The sequence below is a fragment of the Polistes canadensis genome, unplaced genomic scaffold (genome assembly GCF_001313835.1).
Source record: "Polistes canadensis isolate GaletaPanama2010 unplaced genomic scaffold, ASM131383v1 scaffold_72, whole genome shotgun sequence".
NCBI lineage: Eukaryota > Metazoa > Arthropoda > Insecta > Hymenoptera > Vespidae > Polistes > Polistes canadensis.
Window position 1 is genome coordinate 365619 of NW_014569619.1, and position 7656 is coordinate 373274.

At 28.1% G+C, this 7656-nt stretch overlaps 1 protein-coding gene across 10 annotated transcripts in view; it reads left to right on the forward strand.

The window, feature by feature from the left end:
* The window catches only part of LOC106786389 (ion transport peptide-like), a 36188-nt gene that overhangs the window by 7870 nt on the left and 20662 nt on the right, over positions 1-7656 (forward strand). For 3 of the 10 annotated variants that reach the window (XM_014747708.1, XM_014747710.1, XM_014747709.1), the window contains one exon: positions 6093-6348. The exons of 5 other annotated variants lie outside the window; for them this stretch is intronic. The gene's annotated coding sequence lies outside the window, so the exon portion shown is untranslated. Of the gene's footprint in view, positions 1-5442; positions 5460-6017; positions 6349-7656 lie in introns of those variants that run through there. 2 more of the 10 variants (XM_014747713.1, XM_014747712.1) reach the window with 2 other exon arrangements.

Consider the following 7656-nt stretch of genomic DNA (forward strand, 5'->3'; position numbering starts at 1 on the left):
ATTAATATTAATAATAATAATATAATTATATTAATATAAATTTATAATTCGTAGAAAATATTTGTAATGATTTTTAAAAAGTAATCACATGGATATCTATGTGATCTTTTATAGTTTGTGAATAAAAGTGAAATCATTCATTCATGTGAATTAAATCGTACGTGCTATTATCATCATAGTATCTAAACTTGATTCATTAGATTCGAGATTAACAATATTTGTATTTTTTCTTTTATTTTTTTTTTTATTTTCATTAAGATATCTAATAACATAATCAAGATTCAATGAAAATTATGATAATTGATCAGAGAAAAACGGAAACAAATAAAAAGTTCTTTCTAATGATTTTTTTTCTTAAGCTTTAATCTCTTATTCGAAGAAGAACTCAAGACAATATTGAATATCATGATATTCAATGATTGTAAAATGACGTCAAAGATGTAACCGAGCAATTAGAAATGTCAATCAGGTCTTTGGCTAATTGTTCTTATTCTTTTATATGATAAATCCCAATCTCATTATGCTAATTGGAAACAGAATTTGTTTTTGATCCTCGTCGGTTGAACCTCATACTAAACGTATTATTATTATTATTAAAAATTATGTTTATTTGTCAAGATGAGAAAATGCAAATACATAGAACATAACTTTGAAATTTCTTATAATAATTGACAATTTTCTATATTCTTTCTACAGATGATTATTATTATTTTATTGCTATTGTAAAAAAAAAATATTATTCATGTGTAAGAATTAGAAAAATTATAAATAGTAGAAATGACTTATATTAGTATCTAATTGATCGGAAAAATAACAAAAACTGGGAGACTTTCCATTAATTTAATTATTTCCACATAATAGGAAGATCGAATCGATTCAGTAATATTACCTTTTCTAGTTAGTATTTTCGAATGAATCATATTTCCTTAAAGTCTTGATTGACGTGATCCTACGGTGCATTATGCAACCAAACGTTTCGTTGGAAAAAAAAAGACTAGATAATGGATAGAAAAAAAAAAAAACCACTCGCAAAAGACATTAAACGATTAGATTGTAATATCCATCGTACGATACAATTACTCATTTTCACGTGATATATCTATCATGTTTTGAGATCAGTAATCATTAGCATTTAAACGTTATATCGTGCATTTAAATCTCTTACTAGTTTCTTGGTAGATTGATCATTGAGAAATATATCTGTAATGATTCAAATAAATTTGAATTTTTATTCATAATTTATGATTTTGTATAATGTCTCTCTCTCTCTCTTTGGAAGATTTAAAATATAAAAAATAAAATAAAAATTTGTTTTATAGGTATATAATGATGATAATAAATATGTTAGATTTATTTATAACGTTCATATCATTAATTTGATGTATCACTTAATTAAAATTTAATCTAATTCAATTTTTAAAACTTGAAAAATGTATAAAAACATGTCTAATTTTTCTATTCAATTATTCTAACTAATTTTCAGTTATAATTTAATATCATCTAATTTATGATTTTTATTACACACAATGAATGAACATAATTTATCTTATTTATAATATCCACAAAACAAAATTAACGTTTTATCAAATGATTAACATCATAAAACAAGTTAAGATTTTTCAATCAGCAAAACATTGTACATAAAAATAATGGATAAATTCGCAAAATATAAATCAAGGATAAAATAAATATTACAAATTATAAGAGAAAACAAAAAAATGATAGAGAAATTGTTCTAACGATTGATAAATATAATAATTCAATCATATCGTTTTAATTAATAATATTCATATCACTAAATCATACAATTAGTTGAACATTTTTCAATGAACCAACATACAATCCATTTCAATCGTAAATCCATAATATAAGTCAAAGATCAAATTAATATTACGAGTTTAGAGAAAAAGAAAAAGAACAAAAAAAAGGACATAAAGAGAAACAATTTGAACTGTTGAGAAATAGAAATACTTGTTATAACGTTAGTGTAAATACGTGGGTGTTGAACTTGCCCGAGACAAGAAATCCTGCTACCATTTATACAAATCACGTTTTAAATGCACTCTCTTAACGTTTAGTCTGTGAACGATCGTGTTCGAGAAAACTTCAAATGAACGAACGAACGAATGAACGATAGAATAAACGAAGAACGTAGAGTACATTGAAATATGTATTTTACGAATGAAGGAATAAACTCTTAAAACATAAATGAAATATGAAGAATTAAGGTTTCTGTGTGGTGTGTCCCAAAAAGCTATAATAAACTACGTCTTTACGAGGAAACAAATACATTTATTTCTACACCTACTACTACAACTACAATTATACAGAAAGACTACGACGCGACACGGGTCAAGATACTCAGACTTTCAAAGGAGACGACGACTACTACGCGTTTACACTCATCTTGTTTTTCTTGTATTCTTTCACTGTTCTCTTTCACGTAAATCAATTCAACTCTAAACTCTACAATTTCAACTCGGAGATTGTCAAATCAACGAAACAACGCACAAATTTATATTACTGGTATCAAACGTATGTATCAAATGTCTTGCGTCTTTTTATATAATCATTTATTAAAATCATCATTTTTTTTTTTTGATTTATTTGACAAATTTTTAGAATTACTGTGATACGCGGTATTATATTTATTTCTGATTAGCATCTATCAAGATAAATGATTTTTTTTTATGACAACATTATTCGAATCAAACGTAAATATGAAATTATTATTTGTATGTGACATTTTTTTTTTATATATAATTATATATTTCATTATATATATATATCTATATCTCTCTATTCAAATATAATTCACAATTTATATATATACACACATAAACTATAAATAAATTCTTTTATATTTTCTTTTTTTTTCTCGAAAGTTATTTGCACAAGTGTAAAATGCAAAAGGTTTTTATAAAACGGTAAAAAAAAAAGAAAAAAATAGAAAAAAAAAAAAAAAAAAAAGAAAAAAAGAAAGGAAAAAAAATTTACACAGAAGGATCAATTGACTAGTAAAGAATGTGGAGTAAAGTAAAGTATGTAGGTATACACGTTCGTAAAACCACTTTCCGTTGCGAGCTCTCTTTTTCGAACGCTTAACGGGAAAGCGGAGGGGCGGGCGACTCGTTACGCAGAACCTTTTAATAATAAGCACGTACATCGGCCGATAAACGTCTCTCGTGGATTTCTAACACACACACACAGACAGACAGACATATAGAAACACAGATACAACGACTCGAAAAGGTTGATGCAACCTTTCGCTCAGTTTACGCTAAGTTATTCTTGAAGAAATCCTCGGAATTTTTTAATCGAACCTTTTATTCTATGATCGACATGATCTAATCACTATTATTCATGACCATTAATTACATTTGGAACACATTATTTGCGTTAATAATGAAGGAATAATTAGCTAACGTTATTTATGAATAATAAAATTACATTTTTTCCAATTTTTTTCACAATTTGAATATTTGTATATATAATTTATATAAAAATTGTGACGAGAGAGAGAGAGAGAGAGAGAGAGAGAGAGAGATTCTAATTTTTTAATACAATTTATATTTTTTATATACATAAATATATAATATAGTATAATAAAAGCGTTTAAGATTCATAGGTATATGGTTAAAATACTAAACATTCTAATCGAGCGAAAAAATTTTTTGATTTGGTGACCATTGACGTCATATTATAATTATTTCTTAGTAAATGAACACATTCTGTGTTTAGTAATACATGATTTCAACAGCCATTATGGTTTGATACGAAAAAAAAAACAATCTAATACATTTATAAAAGTGACGAATATATATATATATATATATAAAATTTGCAGATAAATACATTAATCAAGCTGAAAGAGAACTCTTTAGATTCAGGAACGCCATATTTATTTTGCCAACAATTTTTCAGACTATTCATTCCTTCTTTTTTCTTTTTTTTGTTTTTTTTTCTCAATTTTTAATACATACTTTCAATTTTTTTCTGATTTCATATAAAATATAAAGACTAAAATTATTTGTATAAAAAACAAATTATATGAAAATATCAATCGCATTGTAAAAGATCGTTAATTGATTTCAATTTTGTGACCATTGATCACTGACGCCATATTGTAATTAATCATTTCATATATATATATATATATATTTGTTATACTTTCATTAATAATTTCGCATAAAAAGAAGAAGAAGAAAAAATGATACTCGTAGAACAAGTATACGAAAATATCAAGCAGGAACTTTCTAATACAATTCAGCGACCATTAATAAAATCTTTTATTTTACTTACAAAACTAACCTTTTCTTTCTTTTTCTTTTTACTATTTATAAAAAAACCATATTTCTCATTTTTTTTTCGATTTCGCATAAATTCAAATCGAAACGAAGCTCATGTCAGTCAACATTGACGTTGTATTATAATTACTCACTTTCTACCAGTCCCATGAATTTATTGAATCTTAACATACATTCTTACCAATTGCTTCCATTAAAAAAAAACCCCCATCACAAAAATCACATTTACATTTTAGATTTTTGAATACTTTAATCAATACACGTAACAATTCAATATCAATTCTCCTATATCTCCCGTGTATATAAACAAATACCTATATCCAATCAGTTGTTGATACGCATGAAACGAAGACACTCAGAATCAGAAGAATCAAAATCAAACTCACATTCAGAAGAAGAAGAAGACGAAGACGAAGTAATAGAATAAAAAGAAGAAGAAGAAGAAGATCAGGCACGTCGAGAAGAGGAGGACTTTGAAAGAAGAAGAAGAAGAAGAAGAAGAACCGTGCGCTGCTCGCGGATGGTCGATGTGATGGCGGAGAAAGAGGGGGTAGGGGGAGGAGGAATAAGAAGAAGAAGAAGAAGAAAAAAAAGAAGAAGAAGAAGAAGAAACGCCGATCGAGAGTAACACGCGGAGGGTCCAGGCTCTCTCGCGTTGAGGAGAAAGGGGGGGGGGATAAGAGGCGTAGGGGGGGAGTGGGAGGGTTGGGGAGGAGGTGGAGTAGTAGTAGTAGTAGTAGTAGTAGGAGGAGGAGGAGGAGGATGAGGAGGAAAAGAAGGAGGAGGAGGGCCGTGTAGGAAGAGGGGCGGGGAGGGGGGCCTCGGGAAGAGCGCAAGTTCTCATTGGTTCGCGCCTCGGCCATATTATAAGCGGCTGCAGTCCGCGCTAGTTAATGTTAGCCCGAACCTCCACAAGAGACAGACGCATCTCTTCTTTACTATATATATATATATATATATATATATTTATATATATATTGATTTACTAGAAAAAAAAAAAGCAAAAAGTTCAGATTTATAATTGACAACTGGTAACGACGTTTACGTTTAATAAGACTCTTCTATTTCTTTTTATTCTTTCGAGACGAGAGTTTAGTTTAAGAAAAACAAAAAAAACAATAACAAAAAAGTATATCGCAAGTTCCAATTGAGGTACGCACACATCATATATATATATATGTAAATGTATATATATATATATGTATATGTATATATAAATATTTATTATCAAGTTCGTCCATGCACACGTGTGTTTTTATTCTACGAGAAAGGGTGTGTGAGAGAGAGAGAGAGAGAGAGAGAGGGACGTAAATATAGGTAGTGAAAGAGAGAATACTCTCTGTGAAACGACAGTGTCTAGACGCTTTCCAATTGATCTTATTCTTAATTTTATTTCTTAATCTTAATCTCCTTCTTATTCTTATACTTATTCTTTATTATTATTCTATCGATCTACGAAAAAATGTATCATCTGTGACATTGTGTGTTAATCAATTGTACATTTTGTTTAGAATTATTTTTCATTTGTTTCGATCCTTTTGAGTTTCATTATTAATTATTTTGTTAAAAAATTTGGGCAAAGTGAAATATTTCATTGTTTGTTGATCTCTTCTTCTTCTCTCTCTCTCTATCTCTCTCTCTTATGGTTCTTCTTGGATAACATTTTTTGAAAATAAAAGACGAAAGTGTATTTAAAGTGAAAGAAAGAAAAAAAAGAAAGAGAAGAGAAGATAAGAAAAGAAAAGAAAAGAGTGGAGGTTTAAAAAGAGTGCGATTCATCGACAGGATCTTTTCGATCGCGAATACGCGCTGTGCGAGAGACCTAATTTCGTTTACTCTTTGGAGAGTGGTACGCTCGAAGAGAGCGTGAACTATACGAAACGGTACGAGATCTGACGAGAGGGAACTGTGCAAGGAAAATAAAAAGAAGAAGAAGAAAGGGAAATATTACAAACATACATACACAACAACAACACCACCACAACCACCACCACCACAAACAAACGCGCTAGTGCACGGCCAATATATATTTTCAAAACCAGTAAGTTAGATATTCTATCATACTTTTGTATTTTATTTTTAATCGACAAATTATATTAATTAAACCAACTGCGAAACATTCCTGACAAATGTCAACGTGAAACTCTTATAATAATATCGTGATAAGATTGTCTTCAACAGTTTGTATTTTTATCTATTTTTTGACTGGGTAGGAAAAGAGAATTTTTTTTTTTTTTTTTTCTTGGTAATTCTTATACAAATAAAACATATTGTAGGTTTATCGATAATAATCGAGGAAAATTATGAAAGAAGGTGGGGTTGATAAAATTTAGGTTAAATATCAAACGAAATCATGATGATTTCTTCATATAGCATATATACATATATACGTTTTTAGATTTATACAATTAAAGATAGAAAATATTTTGGAAACAAAAAATTACGAATAAGAACAATATTTCATATACATATATATAAGTAAAAATGCCGGTTACCATGAAATAAGCACGCATGCATGCAAGCAAGTAAGCAACCCTGTACCCGCGTAAAGGTAAGGGCACCAAAGACTTTCTCGCAAAGAAAGATCCTTTTGCTCCTTTTCAGTTGCTCGTTCTCCTTGTCCTTCTATCGCGACCCACGCAATTTACAAACCAACGAAAGAGTTCTTCACTTACATGAGAACGATAATTTTAGTCTTGTATCAACTATCGACGCGTTCATACGATTTTATTCTATATCTATATATATATGTATAAATCATTTGATTTTAATCGCGAGCGTGTAAACTACCCTAATTTCTTTCCTCCTTAAATATATATAATAACTTGAATATTTTGTTATCCTATGAATGAGATGACGATCTTTATCATTTATTTTTTATATTTCAATATTAGGATTTTTATCAACGTGTTCGAATTTTTGTTTCAATAAGTGTGTGAAATAAAAGAAGATTGATAGAAAATAAATAAGTTATGTTTGATTCAAAAGTGTAAGATAATAATTTTATAATAATATTCATTATCAGTTCTATCAGTGAATTATTATTATTTTTTTTTTTCTTCTGTTTAGTAGTGTACCAAAATGAATATCATCATTAATTTGATATTAAATCGGTTTAAATCAATTTAAATGAAGATCGTTTAAATTAAAATTATTCAAGTATCGTTTCACAAAATGTATCATAAGACTAAAACAAGTACGTAGTATTGGTAGATTTATATTAATAATGGATTAGAAATAAATATAGTCAAGTGTTTAGAAAAGTGTAATATTAAAAGATATTGTAATATAATTACAATTCGTAATAAATTTCTATTAGAAGCATATTAAAAAATCGTGTATATAAGAA